We start from the raw sequence: 27375 nt of genomic DNA, 5'->3' as shown, positions 1-27375 counted from the left end.
TTACCACCTGAGCCACCAGAGAAGCTCCAAATAACCTTCATTATTTACCTGTTCATTCAACAAAACCCTTACCTACCAAGAAACTCCTAATCCAGACTTCATCTACACCAATGACTTCAACTAAATATGACCTTAACATCGGCATCCTCCATTCATTGAAGAGATACTGTCCAGCCCTTACACTGTGCCTGGTACAGTCCTTGGTATGTTCATCTACTGACGAATAAACTAGTCTCCACCTTCAGAGAGTTTTCTGTGTGGTCGAGGAGAATGATGACTATGCAGGCAATTGAATGATGACTGAATGAGATGAAGGCACAGAGGAGGTTCACCTAACTTCCACTAAGGGTTTCCATGTACAAAAGCAGGAGAGAGACATGATCAGACTTGTGTTTTAGAAAGATCAGTCTAGCTATGATGTGAAAAACGGGTTCCCAGGAGGCAGGGACACCAGGTAGGAGGTGACCCATGTAAGCAATGATGGAAAATGGGATTACGGGAGAGGCAGTAGAGGGCTGAAAGAAATGGAATGCATTTTAGAGCAACTTATTAAATAGATTTATAATACTTGTTTATTGAGCCCAAGTCCCCGGTTATGTAAGAAATTCCTGGAAACAGGATAGGAGATGGGAGGTCAGGGTCAGTACATTCCTACAGTTATGTTTCTGTGGCCCATGCCCCCCAAAATATCACCCTGTTATAGATCATGTGGGGCTTCCCAGGTGTTTCAGTGGTAAATAACCCTGCCTGCCAATGCAGGAGATGCAAGAGATATGGGTTCAACCCATGGGTCGGGAAGATCCCCTGGAGGAGAAAACGGCAACCCACCCTAGTACTCTTGCCTGGTGAATTCCATGGACAGAGAAGTCTAGCAGGCTACAGTCCATGGGGTCACAAAGAGTCAGACATGACTGAGCAACTAACACAACACATCCAGTATTCTTGCCTGGAAAATTCCATGGACAGAGGAGCCTGGCGGGCTACAGTCCATGGGGTCACAAAGAGCTGGCCATGACTGAGCCACTGGGCACTCATGGATCATATGATGGTGATCTGTAATTGCCTATATATGAGTCTATCTCCTGCATCAGGCCAGTGGTTTTCAATATTTCTTTACCTCCATACAATCCATAAATACAATCAAGTTCTGTCATTATACATCTTATTAAAAGCAGTGTGGGTGGAAGGGGGAGAAGAAGGAGGAGGTTCAAAACCTCCAGGGGAATATACAGCAAGAAAATTGAAGATTTCACGACACAGAAAGTTCCTTGACAGCAGGATCTTTTAAATTTTTGTTTACCTAAGACCCAGCACACTACATGAGACAAAACCAGGTGCTCAGCAATCTCTTGAATGAGTGAATAGATGGATAAGCAAATGTTAAAATGCTCCTGGATTTTTACCTATACAGTCAGTCTGTAAGGACACCACAGGAAAAAAGAAAAAAAAGAACTGTCTCTCCCCTCAGTATGACCTGCTGTGGGGGATGTTTCTCTTTTGTAGCTCTTTTATTTAAGGACTGGGATCAGGTAGATATGAGAGAAGATACGGTCATGGAAAGAAGAATACAGTTTCAGGTCAATACGGTCATGGAAAGAAGAATAGTTTCAGGTCAGGAAAGTCCTGGAGTTTCAGAGCTGGCAGGATCTTCTACCTTTATCTCACTTTGTAGGACTAAGATCTAAGGCACTGAAGTGACTCTCTCAGTCAGGCATGGTAGCACAAACAGGATCGAGATCCACTGACCCAAATCCAATGGTCTTTTTCTTTCCCAAACTTCGCAATCAAAAACTTTTTGCAAGGTTTCAAACATCTAGATGTTGCAAATGATCCCAATTTAAGGGCATGTTTGAAGTCAAAGGAATGAATTTAATCACCTTTGCTTCCTAGGGAAAAATTAAGTGGGAGGAAAAAAAGACATTTTATCTGTATGTTTTCCAACTCGTTCCAAGTACGTTAATAGCCTAAAGCAACCTTTATTACACTGGATATGATGTTTCTTCCATCTGCAGACAAACGGCTCTCTAAATCTCAAGTGTGAGGGAGGAAGAGGGAATGAAGCTTGTCTGGGGCATGATCAAGGGGAAATGCGGCGAGCTGGGACAGTCCTTCAGTCATTTAACACTGAGTTGGACTTGTCTCTCTCTCTGCCCTGGCTTTACCCTCTCTTCCCAGAGCCAGCCCTCATTCCTATCGTTTATTCTCTTGCTGGCCCCCCAGCTTCTCTAGGACAAAAGCAATTTCTAACTTGGGGGCTACTCTGCAGTCACCAAGTTGCCATTTAAACAACCCCAATACTACTGGTGGGCTTCCCAGGTGGCGCTAATGGTAAAGAACTCGCCTGCCAATGCAGGAGAGGTAAGAGATGTGGGTTCGATCTCTGGGTCAGGAAATATAAGAGATGTGAGTTTGATCCCTGGATCGGGAAGATCGCCTAGCAGTGGGCATGGTAACCCACTCCAGAATTCTTTCCTGGACAATCCCACGGACAGAGGAGCCTGGTGGGCTACAGTCCATAGTGTTGCAAAGAACTGGACAGGACTGAAGCAACTTAGCATGCATGCACGCAACGCTACCTGCGCAAGCACTTCTAGGCCCTCCCTTTACCACAGCCAGGAAGCCACCAATTCCATCAATGCCGGAAGTCCTCACTGTTTAACCTCACTTCCTATTAACTTCCTGCTGCGGATACCAGTCCCTCTCCATTTCTGTCCCAGTTGGTTCTGTAGTCTCAGTCCCCTGGTTGCTTCCTGTTATCATACTCTTAATTCTCTTAGAAGACAAGCTGCTCTAAATTTAATTTTATTAAATATTTAAGATTTTTTTAGGAGGACCATTTTTTAAGTCTTTATTGAATTTGTTACAATATTGTTTCTGCTTTATGTTTTGTTTTTTTGGCCTGGAGGCATGTGGCACCTTAGTTCCTGACCATGGATCAAACTTGCACCCCCAGGATTGGAAGGCAAAGTCTTAACCACTGGACCATGAGGGAAGTCCCTAAATTGTACTAAATTTTTTAAATGATGTATTTTCACTGAAGACAATTTATAAAAGAGGGATGAGGAAAAGAAGAAAATAAATGTGATCTGCCAAGTTATTAGAGATTACTATTGATATTTTGGTAAATCTTCTATATAAGCCCACACAACTCACATTTATACATATAGAGTTTTACTTGGAAAGTTGCATCATATGACCTCATAAACCAGTTTTTTCACCTAATAATAGGGCATAAATGGGGCTTCCCTGGTGGCTCAGAGGTTAAAGCATCTGCCTGCAATGCAGGAGACCTGGGTTTGATCCCTGGGTTGGGAAGATCCCCTGGAGAAGGAAATGGCAACCCACTCCAGTATTCTTGCCTGGAGAAACCCATGGACAGCGGAGCCTCATGGACAGTGGAGCCTGGTGGGCTACAGTCCACGGGGTCGCAAAGAGACACAACTGAGCGACCTCACTTATGGCATAAATAATTTTCATGTCAATAATATTCCTATACAACATTTCCAGTGGATGAATATAATTCATTTTTAGGGATCTACTATAATTTATGTTAACAACACTTTGTTACTGGCTGTTATTTAGATCATTTACTTTCATGATTGTAGTAAATGCTATAGCATATAGTATGTGCACGTGTGCTCACTCTGTCCTGTCCAACTCTGCCACCATATGGACTACAGCCCACCAGGCTCCTCTGTCCATGGGATACTCCAGACAAGAATACTGGAGTGGGTTGCCTTGCCCTCCTCCTTTTGACCCAAGGATCAAACCTGGGTCTCCTGCTTGGCAGGCAGATCCTTTACTTCTGAGCCACTGGGGAAGCATATAGGATATATGTGTGAGAGAGAGAGAGATGCAATAACTACATATATTAATAAATCTTTAAGCCCCTCTCTGATTATTTTCTGAGGATAAATGACCAGAATTGGAATTGGTTGGTCAAATGGCATGCACATTTTTAAGTATTTGCATACAGGAAAACTGTCATTCCCCCCCAAAATGGAAGCAAAACACCCTACAACTGGCAGTATATAAGATTGTTCATTGCTGTCCAAATCCTTCTCATCTGAATAGCCTTTTCTTTTTTTGCCTCAAAAACTAGGTCATCCTAACTATTTCCCACAGGCATAGATTTTCCTTTGCATTCAACCCGTGAGCTCAGACAATTTCTCCAAGTTTCTGATCTCTAACCTCTCTGATAGCATGGGGAAGAACACACCACCACATGGGCACAGCACATTCACAACAAAAGTTCATTTTCTTCCTTCCATATGCCACACACCAGCCAGTATGTAAATGATCATCACCACTCTGTTTTGTTACTTATCCTTTCATGTATATGTTTGTTCTAAAAAAACAACACCATGGTCTGCTTTCCAGGGATGCACTGTTGTTATGGAAAGCCAGGCCGCCTATAGAATTAGAAAGCAATATCACTCATTGCCAGCAGATGCCAGTACCTGATCCATCATGTATACCAGCAAAAAAAATTAAAAAAATGTTTAAGTTCCAGGTCCCATAAGCAAATCAGTGCTCTAGCTAGATCACACATGGTACACAGCTGAGATTATGTAAAAACGATGTAAAGAGAGTTTACTTACAAGCAAGGCTACATACTTTGGCATAGATTTTCATAGTTAAATGTCATGTCCAACTTTCTGTTAAAACAAATCGTGTCTCTCTGTGTGTGTATACGTATATGTATATATCAAGATCAACTCTCAAGTTTCCCCACGAGGTTTATATTAATTATGAGCGGTTCTCCAATGTATCTCTGCCACCCACAGAGTTCTAATGACTTTAAAATATGCCGGTAATGAGGAAAGACATATGGGATATTATGTAGAGCTGAGGTAGGTGGTAAGAGATACAGAATGGGACTCAAGGAGAGAATGTTTTTTTTCTAATGTTCGCTGTGTGAAATTATACAGTACAGTATTTGAAAGGAAACTGCAAAACCTTATGTCTTTTTCTATATATGTAAGTCTATATATACTTAAGTCTATATATATAAGAAACTTTGACCCTATATGTAAATATATACATATGTGTGATTTTTGTTATAGTTTCTCTTGCAATGTAGGAAAAAAAGTAAAATCTGAGAAAGTTCTATAATTTAAAGGTCCCCATCAGTGCCTTCTTACCAAATACCTTGATTTGGGTTTTCTAGCCAGGGATCGGAGAAGGCAATGGCACCCCACTCCAGTACTCTTGCCTGGAAAATCCCATGGACAGAGGAGCCTGGTGGGCTGCAGTCCATGGGGTCGCTAAGAGTTGCACATGACTGAGTGACTTCACTTTCACTTTTCACTTTCATGCATTGGAGAAGGACATGGCAACCCACTCCAGTGTTCTTGCCTGGAGAATCCCACGGACGGGGGAGCCTGGTGGGCTGCCGTCTATGGGGTCGCACAGAGTCGGACACAACTGAAGCGACTTAGCAGTAGCAGTAGCACCAGTAGCCAGGGATTACAAAAGTTCTGGAAAATCCACTATGCATATGCTACTTCTGTGCGTGTGCTTAGTCACTTTAGTCGTACCCGACTCTCTGCAACCCTACGGACTGTAGCCCGCTAGTGTCCTCTGTCCATGGGGATTCTTCAGGTAAGAATCCTGGAGTGGGTTGCCATGCCCTCCTCCAGGGGATCTTTCTGACCTGGGGATCAAACCTGCGTCTCTTATGTCTCTTGCATTGGCAGGTGGGTTCTTTACCACTAGCGCCAGCTGGGAAGCCAATATACTACTTCTGTTACATGTTAAAGGGATGAGGAAAAATCTGAGAGAATCTACAGAGAGCACACACGCAATGAATAATCTGGAAAAGTTAACACGGTGAGCACAAAGTAAAGGTCAAATATGAATCCCTAAGGTCTTTCAGTGTTTGAAATGTTATTTTCCACTGAAGATTTAAAGAGAAGACCTTTGGCTTAGAAGTTTCCATAACTCAAGAGTTCTCTTTAAGTTAATACTCTTCAAAATGAAGATGATGGACTCACATTTGGAAAGACTGACAGGAATTTCTCATGAAAGCATTGCAGCAATTTTTCAAAACAACAGAAAAAGCAATGCCAAATATCCACTATTTAGGGCTGTTCTTGATGTGAGTTTACTGATAGCCTGCAAAATATTTATTTTGTTTGGCTGAAGTCTGAAACATTCCGCCAACATTTAACATCCTTACTTCAGCTCCCACAGCTCTCCAAGCAAACTTGACTTCTTGTCTGTCTTAAGCAAATGTGTGTGTGTGTGTGTGTCAGCCACTCCGTCGTGTCCAACTCTTTGTGATCCCAAGGACTGTAGCCCACCAGGCTCCTCTGTCCATGGGGATTGTCCAGTCAAGAATGCTGGAGTGGGTTGCCATGCCCTCCACCAGGGGATCTTCCCAACCCAGGGATAGAACCGGGGTCTGCCGCATTGCAGGCAGATTCTTCACCATCTGAGCCACCAGGGAGAGAAAATTTCTTTAAAACCCAAATGTGTAACCCTGTCGCACCAAAGGTTAATGTTCGCTTTGAGAGAAAGCAACCTGTTCCTCGCAGGGAAAGAAGAAGAGCTTTTGCACTGACTTTTGCACGTTCATCCTAAAGGAATAAAGACAGAGCAGGACAACTGAGGGGGCCTAGCGATGGCAAAACAGAAAAGATTCCTGCTCTCATGAAGCTCAGATTCTGGTCGTGGTAAACAGATGGGACTAAGTACACAAACCACGAACCAGAAGGTTTCAGACTGTGATAAGTCCATCGGGGAAACACAATGGATTCATTCAACAGGGGGAGAGGACAGCTTTACACGGGGTGACAAGGCCTTTCTGAGCAGATGACATTTGAGCTGTACTTTGGATGACAAGCCTGAACACGTGATGAAAATGTGGGGGCTGAGTCCCAACCAAAAGGGCAAGGGTGTAAGGGGAAGCAGCCTGGCATACCCAAGGAACCAAGAGATCAGTTTAGCTGGTGCCCCGAACATGACCTGGTGTGGGAGGGGAGGATGGGAGAAGGCTTCTCTTAGGGCCCTGCCACCCTAGCTAGGATGTGCACTCTCCGCGGAGGAAAACAGGAAGCCTGGCAGAATCGGAAGCAGGGGCCTGACATGCATGGCATGAATAAGTTGTACAAAGCCTGTGCAGAAAGTGCAGGAGCTCCTTTCTAGTACTGGGATGACTTCAGCACTGGAATATTCATGCAGACTTGATGTACTGATCCTTGTGCTATTTAAGATCCGCAAGAGGGCTCAAAACCAGAGTGGTGACTGCTTCGACAGTCACCTGAAGTGCTTACAAAGATGGTCTGATACATGAACTTTAAAGCAATGTTCAAATGCTCAACATGACCTATTTAACAGGCAGGCATCAAGGCTGATGGGGCCCTGAAGGACTAGAAGTTAGTGCAGCAGAGCTGAGAGGAGAGAACAAACTGAGGATGCGGGTAGATGAAGCTGCAAGCTGACTCAGACCTGGACAGGGAGGTACTGGGTTCAGGAAGGAGGCTGGTGTCTGACAGGCAGCGTGCATCGGTTGGCTGGACATGCAGAGAGACCACCCCTGGTGCCACGGCCAGTCTCTGGGGTGAGAAAAGAAGTGTGTGTGTGTGTGTGTGTGTGTGTGTGTGTGTGAGTACACATGCTCACTGTGTATGTGTTTTAAGTTACACACAGAGAAGATCATTTTTTGCTGAGCTTGGCAAAGTGGGCAAGTCCTTAAAAGATCCCACTTAAGTACTTCACGTGCTTAGAGAAAGAACATTCTACTTATTCCATTGTACATGACATCATTTTCCTGTGCTCCATTTCCCTTTTATCCCACATCTATCACTCTTCCTATTGTCTGATTTCTTTTCCTATCAACAAGAGGTTGACAAACATTTTCCATAAACAGCCAGATAATAAGTATTTTAAGCTTTGTGGACCAAGAGGCAAAGTCAGTTCTATTATGTAGGTTTGTTATATAGTAACAGGGAGGCTTCCTTGGTGGATCAGATGGTAAAGACTCTGCCTGCAATGAAGGAGACCTGGGTTCAATTCCTGGGTCGGGAAGATCCCCTGGAGAAGGGAATGGATACCCACTCCAGTATTCTTACCTGGAAAATCCCATGGACAGAGGAGCCTGGCAGGCTATAGTCCATGGGGTCACAAAAGAGTCAGACCCAACTGAGCACACATGCACTCATGGGGTGAGTTCAGAGCCTCAGAAGAGTCCTGTCTCTAAAACATGAAATTGGCTGAAGGGTGACATTTCCTTAATTTCAAAATTAACTATAAATCTCAATAAGCAAATGTACCTGGGGAGGAGAATACACTGATTTCAGATCCTGCACACGAAGACACAACTAAATGCCCAACCATTTATTCAGCACAAGGTTTGTCTTGGAAGCAAAACTGATAGATGTTGGAATAGGATGAAGACCAAGGAGTAGAGGAAAGAAACACAGAGGAAAGGTGCCCTGTCCATTTCGCATCTCACTGTCATCTGGCAAATGCAGATTGGGAATCTACTCTGCGCTAAATACTGAGGAAGCAGTTTCCCAGTGCAGCCTTGCCCCTGCCCTCTAACTCCTCCTAATCCAATTCAGCGGAGCCTCAGTCTCAAAAAATCTATCTTGGATGCCACAGCCTTGTTTCATAAATGAGAATACTGAGATGCAGAGAGGTTGATGCTAAGTTTTTTCTTAATTTATTATTTTTTTATTGGAGTATAACTGCTTTCCAATGTTGTGCTAATTTCTGCTGTATAACAGTGTGAATCAGCTGTGTGTATGTTAGTTGCTCAGTTGTGCCCGACTCTTTATGACTCCATGGACCATAGTCCGCCAGGCTCCTCTGTCCATAGGATTCTCTAGGCGAGAATATGGGTTGCCATTTCTTTCTCCAGGGGATCTTCTCAACCCAGGAATAGAACCTGAATCTCCTGCACTGCAGAATTTTTTTTACCGTCTGAGCCACCAGGGAAGTTAAATCAGCTATAAGTGTGTGTGTATATATATATCCCCTCCCTCCCCCACCCCCAGCCTGCTCCCCAGGTCATCACAGAGCACCAGGCTGGGCTCCCTGTGCCATACAGCAGCTTCCCACTAGCTATCTATTTTACACATGGTAGTATGTATATGTCAACACTACTCTCTCAATTTCTCTCACCCTCTCCTTCCCCCCTATATCCACAAATCCATTCCACTTCTGTGTCTTTATTCCTGCTCCACAGATAGGTTCATCTGTATCATTTTTCTAGATTCCTTTTTTTTTTTTTTTTGGTGGCACTGCATGCTGTGTTCCTAGTTCCTAGTTCCTTGATCAGGGATTGAATCAGTGCCACCTGCTTTGGAAGCAAGGAGTCCTAACCCCTGAACCATCAGGAACATCCCTTTCTTTGTTAACTTTTGACATTCTATTTAACTTTGTGTTTTTGAATATTAGAGAGATCGTGGACTTCAGTACTTCTGGGGGAAAAGGGTACAGCTTCTAGGAACTTTCAACTTCAGTGTGTACTTTCCCAGGAAGTTTATAAAGATTTGTGGGCTCAGAAATGCACCTCTGAGTCAGAGACATAGCAGGAATTTCCAGCTCTTATCGTGGAGACGGGCCAGGTCCCCAGTTGACTCACTTGGAGGATGCTGACAGGCCAGAATCCCCAAAGTGAGCTCATTTTATGGAGTCCCAGGATGAGAGCTCAAGCCCTTGTCAAACGAGAGCCAAGACCTTACTACATCTGCCCATCAGACACCCGCAGGGTGAAATGAATCTGGACTCAGGCATCAGCTGGAGGGGCACCTGAAGTACAGCTCTGCAGAAGTGGCCTTAGGCGATTCAGTTTGGCTCTTAGCCTCAGTTTCCTCCTGTCTAAGACGGAATTAATACACAGTTCACAATATTGTGGTTAAGACTGAGTGGGCTTACAGTGGGACGAATGAGGGGAAGGGATAGTTAGGGAGTTGATATGTACAAACCTCTATGTTTAAAATGGATAACCAGCAAGGACTTACTGTATAGCTCAGGAAGTCTGCTCAATGTTATACAGCAGCCTGGATGGGAGGTGAGTTGGGTGAGAGTGGACACATGTATATATACGGCTGAGTCCCTTTGCTGTCCACCTGTGTGTGTGTATTTGTGTGTGTGTGTGCACGCACATACTCATTTGCTCAGTCATGTCCAACTCTTGGCACCCCCATGGACTGTAGCTCACCAGACTCCTCTGTTCGTGGGATTTCCCAGGCAAGAATACTGGAGTGGGTGGCCATTTCCTACTTCAACGGATCTTCCAGACCCAGGGATTGAACCCGCACCTCCTGCATTGCAAGCAGATTCTTTACCACTGAGCCAATGGGGGAATCTGCTGTCCACTTGAAACTATCACAATATTGTTCATCAGCTATACTCCAATATAAAATAAAAAATTTAGAAAAAAATAAAAGATCAAGTGGGCTTACGTAGTCTAGCATACAGGCTGGCACATAACAGATACTCAACAAAACAGAATCGCTAATTCTCAACAAACTTGGTCTCTTAGAAACAGACTGATATTTATGAGCCCAAGTTTCTGTCAGTCAGAAGAGGGATGGAGAGAGGGAAAGTTCGAGAAGTACTGCAGATGACATGTTATTAGTACTCTCCTAGCCTAATTATGGGCTTCCTGGGTGGTTCAGCTGGTAAAGAACCTGCCTGCCAATGCAAGAGAGGCAGCTTTCATCCCTGGGTCAGGAAGATCCCCTGAAGGAAGAAATGGCAACCCACTCCAGTATTCTTGCCTGGGAAATCCCATGAACACAGGGCAAAGAGTCGGATACAGCTGAGCAACTGAGCAAGCACAGCCTAGTTACAGGCTTTAGAAGGGTCCTGGAGTCTCGCAGGTCTGAGGGAGTTACAGGCATCGACCCTGGTCAGTGTCCTCCTGGGCACCACTTCAAGATCCTCTCAGCCTACTGCTCACACCAGCCACTACTGAGCTGACTAAGTTCAGGCTTTACCAGCCTCACTGGCTGCATCTCGAGAATTTCTCACCAAGATGCACTGCCTGTTCTGGCTTTCTATCTGTGAGCTTCCTTATCTGCAGCAGAGAACACCCCAAAAGCCCCCTGAACACACACCAGGCAGGATAGAGGAGTGAACACACGCAGAACGGCCCTGGTCCAAAACCCAGGAGTCTATGCTGATGCTTCTTGCTTGCCCGTGATCTTCCCCCATGGAGAGTCCTCAGACACATTTCACAATGCCTCTCAGGAAGTTGAACCAAACTGAGTACAAGTGGTGGCCACCTCCATAACACTCCCTTCTCCTGGCTCTCCCTCTGTCCCCATTCTTTGCTCCTGCACCCGGGTCACATTCTTAAATTAACTACCTGCACACAAGCCTCTGTCTCAGGCTCTGCTTTCAGGGGAATTCAGGCTGACATTACCTATTCCCATGGTTTCCCAGAATAACAGGTTTGTGGAGTTGAAAGGGACTTGAAAGAGAGTTTACTTCAAGGATGAGAAATAAATGGCTGGGTGTTGCTCTGTGCCCTTCACGCCCGTGACAAAGGTCACTAACTCAGTGTGACACTCTCTCCCAACGAGCCCAGACACAGTTTCAGCATCCTCTCGGCACTGCTTCAGGCAGCCTCCATCAGCTAACTGAGGCTGATGCTCCAGGTAAAATTCATTTGCTACCCTGAGTCCTGCAGACCCAGCTGGGGCAATTCTCAGTTCTACCACTTGTTACTTATGTAGCCTTGAAATAACTTCCCTAACTTCCATGAATTTCATTTCTCTCATTGACAAAATGGGTATAATAATGGTACAATAATTTCTTTCACGGTGTTATAAGGAATTTTTATTTATTTAATATTTAATTACATAACACAGGGCTTCCCAGGTGGCTCAGTGGTAAAGAATCCGCCTGCCAAGCTGGCGATGCGGGTTTAATCCCTGAGTTAGGAAGATCCCCTGGAGGAGGAACTGGCAACCCACTCTAGTATTCTTGCCTGGGAAATCCCGCGGACAGAGGAGCCTGGTGGGCTGCGGTCCATGGGGTCACAAAACAGTCGGACACAACTTAGTGACCAAACGACAACCTAACATATTGAAGCACCTAAGAACACATCTGGCACATACACAGTACATGTAATTCTGTTCTCTCTTGCTTTTATTTTATAATACAATGAGCAGGGGAAGTACAGACACAGTGACTCATTGTGTAAACTTGGCCAAGAAACCCCATCTCCATATTTCACATCTGTAAAAAGGATACAGTAATTTATATGCCATTTCTCATTGTAGGGAGAATCAAACAACATAGTGGTTAGATCATAGTACTGTTTCCAGTAATTATTACAAACATCAGGATTATTACAAACATTAAGTTAGTAATAATACCATTACTCATGTTATTTCAAATGAAAAATTCTAAGGCTAGTGAGTGTAGTAATCATGTCTTTTTATTCTGTTTTTGATGGTTTGACATCTGGGGCCTCACTGATACTAGAGGTACCATCTCTCCCAGCATTACCCAGCCATTCTTATCTAGTAATAACATATGGCTCACCTGCAAGCATAACTTTCATACGCAAACTCATCAACCCAGGGTTCACACCGCAACCACCTCCTTTATTTTGTATTCTCACAATTTGGGTGACTATTCCCCTGCCCTAGTTACCCTGTGGCTTGGCACCAGGCAGCTAGTAACAGCCCCTATGCCCCAGAGCCTGCTAAAATCATTCAAACTAGCCAATCCTAAGCCTGTTTACCCTGCCTTGCTGTCCCTTCCTCTGCTGCTGCTGCTGCTGCTGCTGCTGCTATGTCACTTCAGTCGTGTCCAACTCTGTGCAACCCCACAGATGGCAGCCAACCAGGCTCCCCCATCCCTGGGATTCTCCAAGCAAGAACACTGGAGTGGGTTGCCATTTCCTTCTCCGATGCGTGAAAGTGAAGTCGCTCAGTCGTGTCCGACCCTCCGTGACCCCATGGACTGCAGCCTACCAGGCTCCTCCATCCATGGGATATGCCGGGCAAGAGTACTCGAGTGGGGTGCCATTGCCTTCTCCAGTCCCTTCCTCTACAAACCACAAAAAGCTTTCTTCCTAATATTTTCCCTTGCTCTCTCGGCCTCCTGACCAACTCTGGTGCTTCCCTGGGTGCCCCGACTCTCACCCCCAGTGTGGCATCATTCACCATACTTGAGTAATAACAAAACAAACCCTCATATTAAAACAATGAGGCTCAGAGATCAATGTCACCTACCTGATTGAAGGCAGAACCCTCAGTCCCTGATCTATTACACTGCACTGCCTCCCAGCTGGGGCATTAGGCAAACCGGACCACCATCTACAGGAAGACAAGCCCAAGGCAGGGTCTGTTGATCAAGAAATACTGACCAAGGAGTTCTCCAAGCATCTTGGGGGCCTGCAGCACGGTGGTAAGGGGAAGGAGGAGGACGTTCAGTAAGTCCTAGGGTGACCTTCCTGGCCTGGTCAGCTCTCAACCCAGGGATGGGGGAAGAATCTGGAGGCTTGACTACAGAAACCTGAAACTGTTGTAGCTCACCACAATAAAAGATTTATTCTTAAATGTCGCAACCAGTGTTTATATGAGAGGAGAGACGTTACTTCTGACGTCACAGCTAAAAGGAGGTATACATGATAAAATGTGAAAGGTCATCCAGCTGCTAATCTCTGGCTCCAAAGGTCCTCCCTCTAAACCAAAATCAAGGCCATGAACAATTCTGCCATCTCTTTTCTTCTTTTTGATGGATGGGCTTGATGATGTTTATGATCACTTACATCTCTAAATGGGCTTCCCTGGTGGCTCAGATGGTAAAGAATCTGCCTGCAATGCCGGAGACCTGGGTTCGATTCCTGGGTCAGAAAGATACCCTGGAGAAGGGAACGGACCCACACCAGTATTCTTGCCTGGAGAATTCCATGGACAGAGGAGCCTGGCAGGCTACAGTCCATTGGAGTCACAAAGAGTCAGACACATCTCTAAATAACTATACTTTTTACATTATTTTACAAAAACTCAAAAGGTTCCCTTTTATCTATTAGCTACACAAGAAAAGTATCAGAAAAATTAAAGAAACAGCCAGCAACAAAGAATAATCATATGCCAAATTATAAGAACTATCAAACAAAGAGGATGGCGAGCCAGTGATTTATTTCAAAAACTGTGGAAAATGATCAAACTATAATGTGAGTAGAAGATATCAGACTTTTATGAAGATAGAAATTCAGACTGCAAGAAGTCTGAGAGATTATGAAATACATAATCTTCATTCTATGAACAGGGACGCAAGTTCAGAGTGGCTAAATAATTTGCTTTAAGATGAAGCAGCGAACAAATAAGAAAAATATCGATGTTTGAAAGTCTAGCGATGTGAACCCACTCTAGCATACCTACATATCATAGGTTAACATGGATTATTCTGGGGAAAAATAAAGAAATTCCAACAGTTTACAACTTCATTTTCAGTTGGGCAAGCCCATGAGAGGATCAATACTTCACAGAATATTTTATATGATAATTTTAAAAATTAAATGTAGAAATGAGATCTCTGAAGTCAAAATTCGTGATCAAAATGGTCTTGAAATGAACATTTACTTCTTCAAAGGGACTGACAATATTTTAAAATATGTATATAGAAGTACAGATTTGTCACTGGGTTAGAAAAGACTTGAAATGATCAAACAAGAAAAAGAATATTATCAGTTCTTGGACTGGTGGATACTTTTTTTTTTTTTTTATGGTAAAAAATATGCTTGCCCTCTGCTGACCACCTAAAACTCTACTTAGTGACATGCAGTTTCTACCCGAATGCACATAAACCAGAATATATTTAGAGGCTGGTCTATTTCTAGTCACACAAGCTTTGTTTCCTAAATAAGACTTCGTATTACCATTTTGGGTTGCTCCCAAAAATTCCAGTATTCCATATGGTTGAAGATGGGGTCCCATCTTCTTCACAAGACCTCGTGCGAACTGTGTATAGTACTGTCTTCAACCCGTTCGTTGGTTCCTATTGCATATTCCACGGTGAGGAGGAAGGCAGGGTTTGTGAGAGAGGCAGGAAATGAGAAAGACAGGCATGTTCCAAAGTTGAGATTCTGAACTGCTTTCCAAATTTTTTCAGATGTGAAAATTTCTTTAGTTTGCAAAAACTGTTATAAATGATAGCACAGAACATATACATTCAGCTTTTGGAGAATCACACAGTATGGTAGCTATCCTAATTACAGCTCAAAAACATACTACAGTAAATTTCTTAATGCGTCAAGAATATTATAGTTGAAATTTTATCTCAGTTAAATAATTATATATTGGTAAAAAAAAAGTCTATAGACATCTGGAAAGGGTCACTGGGATGTATTACATTTATTTTTGATACAATATGAGAATAAACTTACCTGCTCATGAGTGATCATATTGATTTTGTTTTCAGATTCCTCTTCAGTAACATGCTTAATTTAGGTCAATTTTATTTATATTAACCAAATAATGAGCCCCCCAAATTTCTAGAATTTCTGTAACACTGATAATAATTTACATGCAATGGAATTAAAACAATGAATTATTAATACCTGGGTAGAATTAGCTTGAGAAGATTAACACAAATAGGTAAGAAAATACATTATTTCACTTAGTTCTCATAGTGCCTCTGAAGCCTTGGTTAAATGATTCAGTGAATAGGGCTACCAACCATTTACGACAGTACAAGTTGACACAGTATTAAGGGTGTCTATTTTAATAGTTCATATCCTTTTCAAGAGGAAGCTAGTTTCGGTGGCCGTTATTCATGTAAAAGCTCAAATCCCTCCAATGAGCTTTCAGATAACTGTTACATGCATTAATCTTATGAATCTAAATTAACCAAAAGACTCCATGTTCTATTATTCATTGTTATGGTTATTAGAGAATAATAAATGTTTTTCAGGTATATCTAACACTATTAAACTGGTAAGGTAGATAGGCAAGTAGATAAACAATGTATAAAAATCTAAACTACAAGAGGGGAACTAAGAGTTATTATTTATATTTCAAGGAGGAATTACTAATTTGCTCTTTTGATGCATTTCCAATCTTTTCTTAAAAAAAAAAAAACGAATACATTCATCACTTTTTCTAATAATAATTTTCCAAGTGAGGTTTACTTTTTAAAGCCATATTTAAATTAATGATTGATCTATAATCAACCTGAGTTTCCTACATATGGTCTTCCCAGATGGCACTAGTGGTAAAAAAATTCAACTGCCAATGCAGGAGACATGGGTTTGATCCCAGGGTCTGGAAGATCCCCTGGAGAAGGAAATGGCAACACATTCCCGTGCTCTTGGCTGGAGAATCCCATGGGTTGAGAAGCCTGGCAGGTCGCAGAGTTGGATAAGACTGAGCACACGCACACACACACACATTTCCTACATATAATGAGAGAGCAAGAAAGAGCAAGTCCACTGACAGAGTCTTCTGAAACTATACTAAGCATTTAACACCATGATCTCATTTACTCCTCAAATCAAAACTGTGGTATGTGTTATTATCCCCAGTTTACTTAGGAAAGCACTGAGGCCCAAAGAAGTAATTTAAGAGATTATGAGATAAAGATTATAAAACTAATAAAATTATATAATCAATAGTTGGCTATGCTTGAATTCGAAGATTCATTTGATTTTAGTGAAGTCACTCAGTCGCGTCCGACTCTTAGCGACCCCCTGGACTGCAGCCTACCAGGCTCTTGCGTCCATGGAATTTTCCAGGCAAGAGTACTGGAGTGGGTTGCCATTTCCTTCTCCAGGGAACTTCCCGACCCAGGGATCGAACCCAGGTCTCCCACATTGTAGACAGATGCTTTACCCTCTGAGCCTTATAACTCACATGCCTGACTTGACAATTTGAAAAATCAAACCCAATCGAAACAATTTCCTCAATAAAAGAATCACCTACCTTTGAGTGGTTCTAATACTTAATGGATTTTCCAAAACAGACTGCAAACTATATGAGATTAGTTGCACAGAATTATGAGCTACACGCCAGTTTTTTCATACATCACCCCACTATACATCTCTGCAAAAAGTATAATGTGTATTAAAATTTAAAATACTGTTTTTCATGATCATGACCATCATACTCTGTTAAACATGTTCTTCTGAGTTAAACCATCATTAAATTATAAAATCATTAGCATCACTCATTGAACAAAACAAATTAAATCCACTACACATTTTAATACATTATTAAACTTTAAAATTGGGAACAAATCCCTTAAGAAATGCATGGGAGGGGCTGGTAGAGTGCCTTGATGAAAGGAGACTTGACAAACACAGATACTTTGAATCTTCGCTCTTTTTTCTTCAACAAAAAGATCTTTATACTTTGAGACAATGGTAAGAGTCAGCAAGAGTGGGAAGATTGTTAAAGAAAAGGCAGACTCCTTGGCATCCAAGCATGTCTCAGGCATATCACCGTTAGATTAAAAGTTTATAAAGTATGTAAAAGCAGAGAGCCCAGAAGCAGACTGCCTTTACACCATCTTCTGCCTGTCCTCCAAGGGATGTACAAAAGCTGTTTTTTATTCCCTTTTTCTAAAGATTGCTTTGTTGTTGTTGTTCAGTCACCCGTTCGTGTCTGACTCTTTGTGAGCCCATGAACTGCAGCACACCAGGCCTCCCTGTCCCTTACCACCTCCCACAGTTTGCCCAAGTTCATGTCCATTGTCTCAGTGATGCCATCCAGCCCAAATCATCCTCTGATGGCCTCTTCTCCTTCTACCCCCAATCCTTCAATACAGATTACTTTATCCCGTGTTACATTTCCATTCCCTGTTACATTTTGGTTTTTCAACCTTTCATAAAAATATTTAAATATTAATATTTGAATGTGAAAAAGAATAATTACCTGTATATATACAACTGAACCACTTGCTGTACACGTGAAACTAACACAACCTTGTTAATCAACTCTAATATAAAATAAAAAGTTAAAAAAAGATTTTTAAAATACTTGAATGTGCTCTATCCATTACATTTCACACTAGTATCAACCACTCGTGGGCAGTCTGAACTTTCTGTATTTCTAGCCTTTCCTTCTCCTCCAAGGCAAGCTGATCTTCTTCCTCCATCCCTCAAATTTCATCCACCTTTGCCCACATCTCCACTTCCATTCCATTGCCCCAGCCAAGTGCACAAGGGAAAGTCTTATTTCCCCTGAAGACTGAGATCCAGCTCATCCTGCAAACACTGGGTCAATTGCCACCTCCTCCCTGGGTTGTTCCCAGACCAACGAGGAAGCAGTGCTCTCCTCTTCCTTTCAGAAGTCCACCAGGAGCTCATGTTCTCCGCATTCTTCTTTACCCATCTTCATCGCTTAGTGTTGCCAATGATGCTGTTCTCTGAACACATGCCCTTACTCTTCACCACAATGCATCACTAAAAGCCACACCAGAAAACTGGAAAGCATTCTGTTACCAAGCTTTTTCACGTTCTTCACTGGGCACCGTCCAAGACACTCCAAAACTAAGGCGTGACAATAAGCCACAGGCGAGGCCAATAGTGTGAAGCAAAATATATATGTATGTATATATATAAAACACTTCTGTATCTTTTTAAAAAATGGGGGAGAAACTATGGCTTACGTCATAGAATTTCAGGGCTGAAATGAATCTTGGAGCCCCTCAGTTTACAGGTGGAGACCCTAACGCAAAAGGGGTGAGACACTTGTCCTGAATTTCAGAGCTGGGATGGGACAGGAACAGAGCTCAAGCACAGCTCTGTTGACACACAGACCAAACCTCCTTCTAGGATATTCTACTGCAAAAGAAAAGTGAACGTGTCAGTCGCTCAGCCATGTCCAACTCTTTGCGACCTCATGGACTGTAGCCCTCCAGGCTCTTCTTGTCCATAGAATACTACTGTCCTGTTGTAAATGCCTATTAAAAGGGCATACTTTACACACCAATTATTTCAGGAGCCTTAATTTGCATAAAGTGCTCAGAATAAATACAGAATAGAACTACTAAACCATAAACCTAAAACCAATACACTCCTCACAATAAACATTAAACAAACAATAACACAAAAAACGCATGGCAAGCTCCCGGGGAGTAGCAGCCACACCTCTATCCTCATGGTCACACCTATGCTGTGGGGGACCCCACCGTCCATCGCCAGCCTCCTCTGGCCCTGCACGTGGCTGGGCACTAGAGCTGTAAAATGTATCCAGGGGAAATCTGAGCACCTCTTTCTTTCCTCATAAATCTCCCAGTAGCAGGCCAACATAATCCAAAAATTATCAATCATTGAATTCAAAGATTAATTTGTAGCATCTAAATAATTTGAAGCTGTCATGAAAGAGCTCAATTGAGAGGATTTAGAACTGACATTCTCAAGCCAGGTTGAAGATTGGATTTTATGGGGGATGTTGAAAACAACATCCTTAGACTCCACCAAATGAATCAGAATCTCAGGGATGGGATCTGAGCATCACTTAATTTTAATTTGATTCACACTTTAATTCTGATAATTCTGACACACTGAGAATTGAGAACCGTATGTTTGAAGGGTGTAAGTTTCATCACTTGGTTCCTTCCCTTTTTTTTCTGTTTCCTGTCCAACTGGCAAGACTTTTTCAACTGCAAGTGACAAAAACCCACCCTTCTTCGGCTCAGAGGGGAATGTGGTCATGCAACTGAAGTCAGGAGTGACAGGAAGCAGGGATGGGGCGCCTCAGAACATCCCCCTGAGACCCCCTATTTTCTGAGTCCCTCTCTCACTTGATGGCCCCTCTGGCCATCAAATTCCACGGCCAGACATCATAACCACTCCCTGACTTACTCCTTCGACAATCCTGCCCCTCTCACACAACACAGGGCGGTGAGCAGAAATGCAAGCTCTGCTTTCTCCACCCAGAGCCACTGCAGTGAGTGTGGCCAAAGCAAAACCCACCTTCATGCTGACGGCTCTCCCCTTCAGTTCACGACCCCAAGCCCAAGTGACCCCGAATCCCGCCACATTGCCCCACTCCACTCACTCCCCCACTTCTGGATAACAATTCCCACCTTTAACGGAGTGGGTAAGACTGACTTTTAATTTCATGGTTGCAGTCACCATCTGCAGTGATTTTGGAGCCCCTCAAAATAAAGTCTGTCACTATTTCCACTGTTTCCCCACCTATTTGCCATGAAGTGATGGGACTGGATTCCATGATCTTTGTTTTCTGAATGTTGAATTTTAAGCTAACTTTTTCACTCTCCTCTTTCACTTTCATCAAGAGGCTCATCAGTTCTTTGCTTTCTGCTATAAAAGTGGTGTCATCTGCATATTTGAGGTTATTGACACTGCTCCTGGCAATCTTGATTCCAGCCTGTGCTTCATCCAGCCTGCATTTCGCATGATGTACTCTGCATATAAGTTTAATAAGCAGGGTGAGAAATACGCAACCTTGACACAACCTGATGTGAAGAACTGACTCATTTGAAAAGACCATGATGCTGGGAAAGACTGAAAGCAGGAGGAGAAGGGAACAACAGAGGATGAGATGGTTGGACGGCATCACCGACTCGATGGAGATGAGTTTGAGCAAGCTTCAGGAGCTGGTGATGGACAAGGTAGCCTGGTGTGCAGCAGTCCATGGGGTCTCAAAGAGTCAGACATGACTGAGTGACAGAATTGATTGATTGATTAAGGCTGACTAACAGTATGGAGGGCAATCTGCTTTACTGAGATCCACCCACTTAAATATTTACCTCATCCAAAAATACCCTTACAGAAACATCTAGAATAGTGCTCAACCATGCATCTGGGCACCACAGCCTTTCTAAGTTGACATCATGGTGGATCTCTCCCGAATGGACCTCTTGTGGAAAAGGAGGGCCGGGTTAGACAAGGCCACTGACCGTTCCTCACAGGATGGGGTAGGAAGGCAGAACGAAGGACTGGGAGCTAACTGGCAGGTGTGTGTAGTGCTGAGTCTGTGAAAATTCTCTTCAGATAACTTCAGTCCTCTCGAAAACTAGGAAGCAAGGTTCTCTGATAAGAGTGAATATGGCGGACCGGTGTCAGGAGGTTGAGAACCAAAGGGAAGGGAAGGCGGGAAACAGAAGCGTACACAATGGCAAATAAAGGTGTTAAGCAATATGGACTTAAGAGAATAGGGAAGTCTGAACTTTGAAGACTGGGACCTATTTGTACATGTCTCCTAACTCCACTATAAACTCCCTGGAGGCAAAAATGGTGTCTTATTCTGCCATCTACTTACCTCAGGGTTTTTCACACTTGAAGTCACTGAACAGTGAACACCTGCTTTCCTTTAAGGGCCTGAGGAATGAGACCTTTTCAAACTCACCTGTCTGCCTCCAATACTATTTCTATACCTAGGGGTAAAATAACTTGTGAAAAGTCTTACCTCAAATAAGTAGCAGAACTAGAAATTTAACTTCTCTTTCGTTCTATAGCCTGAACCATTCTGATATATTGCCACTTGAAGTATTCTGAACAAGTGTAAATGATCAAGTAACTCACTCTCTTCTATTCTGGTTTTGAACCAAGAGTTTCATCTGATTTTTCCTGAAATGGCCTTCCTGTCTCTGCTCTAAGTTCTGGGGACGTGCTTTAATTTCCAAATGCCCTTATTCAACCCTTTCAAACAACTCTCTGCTTTAATTCTCAGAAGCAGTGTTGCTCTGAGTCTTCAGGAATGCTGTTTTTCATAGCCTTGAACTTACTCTGGGATTCAGTGTCTTGTGATTTCCCTATGTTGGGCCCTGAAACTATTCTTATAGCTATAATTGTCAAAGGGGAATTCCTGTTAACTGGCTTAGCTCTGACTCAGGTGGAGTCATAGGTCATGCTCTTCATAGCCAACTCTGTATGTCAGGTTTCTTAGCATTTTGTGAACCAATAATGACTACAAAGAAAATTGTTCATAGTCTTTTAATTCCGTATTATGATTAATATTGATTCTTTCCAAGGGAAGTTCTATTTTTAAATTATTAATGCATTACTTATATTACTAAATGCACCAGACATTTTTTTCTAAGTGCTGAGAACACAGAGATGAATGAAAAGAAAAGTGATTATCATACTAGTTGCTGACACACTGACTAGGGAGCGATACATATTGACAGATAATTATGACACATTGTGAAGTGAATTCTGAGATGCTGGGAGAGGCTAAGGGAGGAGATGGCAAACTGTGCTTGGGAAAGATCTGGAAAATTTCCAGAGAGATGGAGCTTTGACACTGGGACTAAAAGGGCAGGAAGAAAGGTATGACAATAGAATCAGAAAGAGACATACTGGGACTTCCCTAGTGGTCCAGTGGTTAAGACTTGGCCTTCCAAACAGGGGGTGAGGGTTCAATCCTTGGTCAGGGAACTAAGATCCCACATGCCTTGCAGTCAGAAAACCAAAACATAAAAACAGAAGCAATATTTTAACAAATTTAATAAAGACTTTAAAAGAGGTCCATATTTTTTTTAATATTTTTTAAAAACAGATAGAGATGCTGTGTTTGAGGACAGGTACCTTCTGTAGAGCTGAAATACATGTATTTTGGGAATTAATTTGAGAATGTCAGACTCCTGGTAGAATCACATCACTTCCTTAGTGATTATCTCCTCTAACTTCCTCGTTCATAGAGGAGAAAACTGAGGCTCAGAGGCAGTGAGAAATGTTATTATACCATTTCCTCTTCTGTGGGATTTCATAAATACCATGATCCTTATTCTCTCTGAATAAGGATACAGATATACACACACAGGTTATTTTCCTGACCTGCATGCAACGGTAGCATCTTAGTAAATTTGGAAATAGCAGTTGGAAAAAAAATTAAAAAGCTCCCACTGCTCTGTATTCTTCTTCACTCCCAAGGTTTCAGAGACCCTGTGAAAAGTATGCTCTGGATATCATCCAAATTCCAGTCATTTTCCATCATCCTGTGACACACAGAAACAATGCTCCTGCAACGTTTCTTCCTTGGTTTTCCTTTTATTGATAATAGTTTCAAGGAAGGGGGTGGATTTGAAAATAAATCTATACCTATCACAAAACAGTTAGAAAACTATCAGTATTCGAAGTTGCTGACAGATCAAGAATGATCCATTTTTACTGGTTGAATAACATAGTATTATTCTAAATGTATTACCCATGTCATGAGATGGCCTCAAATATGAACCATCCTCAATTACTTAAAGGCTCTCTTTCCCATCACAGAAACACAGTGCTTAAGGCTCCAGTTTTGTGTTCTTTTTTATAAGACAGTGACAGTTTTAAAGTCCAAAAACAGACGCTATTTCAGCTGTTGGTTCTATTCGGCCAGCATTTCTTCTCAAATATGACTGTTTTAAAAGAGTACAAATACAGAGTTTCAAACGGGGATTGAGTTATCTTACTCCCACTAAAGCAGACTGAGAAAATTGACATGAATCAGTCACTTTGGCATCTAAAAAGAGGAAAAACTAGCCCTTTAAAAATATTGTAGTTCCCTATAAAGTGGAAGGCAATTTTCATCTATCTTGCAAGGCAATGTAATTAAGAACATTTTTACCTAGAAGGCAATGGCACCCCACTCCAGTACTCTTTCCTGGAAAATCCCATGGACAGAAGAGCCTGTGGGCTGCAGTCCATGGGATCGCTAAGAGTTGGACACGACTGAGCGACTTCACTTTCACTTTTCACTTTTCACTTTCATACATTGGAGAAAGAAATGGCAACCCACTCCAGTGTTCTTGCCTGGAGAATCCCAGGGATGGGGGAGCTGGGTGGGCTGCCGGCTATGGGGTCGCACAGAGTCGGACACGACTGAAGCGACTTAGCAGCAGCACCACACAACTTTATTAACTTATGTTTGGAACTAAAGAAACTGCTTGAGAGTAGATTTCAACATATGGGAAAGCACAAGAAAAAATAAAACATGTAGATGCTTCAGGAACAAGACTTTTGTTTGAACATTTTTGAGATCTATGTGCTGTTCTCAAGGTAAGGCAAACACTGCCCAAGGAAGTCAACTGCACTATCACAGGGTTCAGACATAAGTCATATAAAATGAGAAAGGGCACTGCTAAGATTTGGTCTAGCAATACTATTCTATTATAGATCCACCCTGTAAAAATCAAGCCCAGGCAGAGCTATTTTGTAAAAAAAAATAAGAAAAATAGAAGAGCTGATTAAATACAAAAGAAGAAACATAATCAGTGAAAAGATGAAACATTAAGGTTGGATCTTTGTCAAATAACATGAGAACTATTTACAGAACTGTTACCCAGAAATTTCATGGCAATGGCACTTCCTCTATTTTCTGTGATAGCTTATCTCTCTAGTAAAAAAAATATATACTCAATCCTTGGCTAGGAAACTAACTGCTAAAGTTTTCCCCCTATTTTTGTTTAATTAAGTAGTTGGAAACAATATTCAACATAGCGCAAAGGAACCTGAGTCTACTTGACAAGTAAAATGAGTGAAATCTAAGTAGCACAATCAGACATTAGTCTACACTAAGAAGGCATTAGTCTCTGTCATCTGCAGACTCTTTATTGCTTATGGCTGGGACTCAAACAGCCCTGAGTCACACTGACACTATGACTTTTTTCCATGGTCCCTACGAACACTGTAGGATTTGCTTTTCTATACCTTTCTTTTTAGGTTGAAACATCTCACCCAAGGAATAAGTTAGAAAAAGCCGTGTGGTGGCTATGTTATTTGCAGCCCAAAGACTCCAACTCCAACCACCAACAGAGTGAGTTCCACCTCCAGTGTCTCCCTGCACGGTAAATCTAGAGATTAAAATAAGAGGGGAAAGTTCCGTAAATACATACGGGAAAATTTCAACAGAGAAAGAAAAACACTTATTTGAATCAATTCCTTCAGAAAAATAAAAATTTGAAAGACCTCACTTTTGGATGTATTCCCTTAAATACAAAGAGGCACTTTAACTTCAAAATATGTCCTTTTTTTTTTTTTAAGAATTGCAGTATTAAGCCATGTTGCCATTTGCCCACAGATGTATCAGAGTCACAAGTGCTGTGGTCAAAAGTCTTTCCCCTTCTTCAGTTGACTGGTGATTTCATATGTTCTAGGAATATTTTTATCTTTTGGCATGATGCTCTATACCATATGGTATAACACACTGACAAGCAAAAAGGGTAGAACTAGTTTGAAATATATACACATATATACACACATATATTTATACATTTATATATTCACACACACATACACTGCATGCATAGCGAAAGAAGTTGCATGGATGCCTGCAAAGAAATAAGGGCAAAGTGACACACTCTACATACAGAACTGAGCTTCTTTGTCCCTGTGGATAAAGGTCATTCAAAATCCAAAGCAAGACTGAAAGTTCACTATAGGCCTGAAAGCCTTCAAGAGACACAACAGAGACCCCTAAGCTTTGCTACAGTATCAAGTAATATTTGAACCGCCTGTAACACTTTTTCACACAATATTTAATGCTGCTTCTCTAAGTGCAATAATAACTGCAGCAGCCCCACACAACAAGTTGTAGAATCCATTTAGGAAACAGTGTTAAAATGGAAAATACACTAATCTATCTTTAATGGATTCCAGAGGGTGAAAATATCCTTCATCTTGGATTTCAGGTTCCTTCAACATGATTTTCCTTTCGAAAACAGTGATATGATCTTGAATCAAATTTTACAATCAATAAGATTAAGCTATGACACTCAGCCTGCTCATTATTCTTCCTGTCAAGAGGTCATTTTCGATGTTCAGTCGCTCAGTCATGTCTGATTCTGTGACCCTATGGACTGTAGCCTGCCAGCTTCCCCTGTCCATGGGATTTCCCAGGCAAGAATACTGGAATGGGTTGCCATTTCTTTCTCCAGGGGATCTTCTCCACCCAAGGATCAAACCTGGGTGTCCTGCATTAGCAGGTGGATTCTTTCCACTGAGCCAACATGATTTTTCTTTGGAAAACAGTGATCTTAAATCAGATTTTACAAGTTTTCAAAAAGATTAAGGTATAACAGCCTGCTCATTATTATTTCCATGGAATCCTCCAGGCAAGAATACTGGAGTGGGTAGCCATTCCCTTCTCCAGGGGATCTTCTCAACTCAGGGATAGAACCAATGTCTCCTGCATCGCAGGCAGATTCTTTACTGTCTGAGCCACCACGGAAGCCCTGTCAGTAGGTAGGAACCCAGAGAAAACACACAGAGGAAAGGCTTCTTAACAATGATGTCTTGGATAGGACACCAAAAGCACAGGCGACAAAAGCAAAACTGAACAAGCCGGGCCGTGCCAACCCAAGAGCTTCTGCACAGGAAAGGAAACGACTGATAAAACGAAAAGGCAACCTACAGGATGGGAGAAAATATTTGCAAACCATATATGACAGAGCATTTACTACTCAATATCTATAGTAACTCCAACAACTTAATAGCAAAAAAACAAACAACCTGATTAAAAATGCAAAAAGGAACTGAATAGATGTTCTTCTAAAGAAGACATACAAATGTCCTTCTCACACAAATGTGAGAAGGTGCTCAACATAACTAATCATCAGAGCAATGCAAATCAAAACTAGAATGAGATATAACCTCACACCTGTAAGGATGACTACTATTAAAAAGAAAAAAGCCAAGTGCTGGCAAAGATGTAGAGTAAAGGGAACTTTTGTACTGTTGGTGGGGATGTAAATTGGTACAGTCACTCTAAAAAATCAGAAAGTTCCTCAAAAAATTAAAATTAGAACTACCATATGATCCAACAATTCCACTTCTGGGTACATGTCCCCCAAAAAATTGAAATAAGGATATGTGTACTTCCCAAAGAGATATGTGCACTTCCATGTTCATTAAAGCATGATTCATAATAGCCCAAGACACAGAAGCAACCTGAATGTTCATCAATGGGCAAATAGATAAAGAAAATGGGGTTTATACATACAATGGATTGTTATTCAGCCTTAAGAAGGAAGCCCTGCCATTTGTGACTACATGAATGAACCTCAGGGAAATGACCTTAAGTCATGTAAGCCAAACACAAAAGGATAAATACCATGTCATATCACTTATATGAGGAATCACAAATAGTCAAACTTGTAGAAGAGACTAGAATTCAGGTTAACAGGGGCTAGAGGGAGGAGAAAACAGACAGGTATTAGTCAAAAGGTACAAAGTTTCAGTTACACCAGGATAAATAAGTCCTGGAGACCTACTGTACACCATAGTGCCTCTAATTAATATTGTGGTGGTGGTGGTGGTGTTCAGTTGCTAAGTCATGTCCGACTCTTTGTGACCCCACGGACTGCAGCACCCAGGCCCCTTTGTCCCCCACCACCTCCCAGAGTTTGCTCAGATTCATATCCATTGTGTTGGTGATGCTATCTAACCATTTCATCCTCTGCTCTGCTGCTCCCTTCTCCTTTTGCCCTCAATCTTCCCCAGCATCAGAGTCT

General features: G+C 42.2%; 1 protein-coding gene across 1 annotated transcript in view; it reads right to left on the bottom strand.

The window, feature by feature from the left end:
- The window catches only part of LOC102191152 (25-hydroxycholesterol 7-alpha-hydroxylase), a 175385-nt gene that overhangs the window by 133092 nt on the left and 14918 nt on the right, over nucleotides 1–27375 (bottom strand). The gene's annotated exons all lie outside the window — the stretch shown is intronic.

Source organism: Capra hircus, chromosome 14, assembly GCF_001704415.2.
Source record: "Capra hircus breed San Clemente chromosome 14, ASM170441v1, whole genome shotgun sequence".
Lineage (NCBI taxonomy): Eukaryota > Metazoa > Chordata > Mammalia > Artiodactyla > Bovidae > Capra > Capra hircus.
Note: the sequence above shows the minus strand (reverse complement) of the source record. Positions and strands in the feature narration are given on the sequence as shown.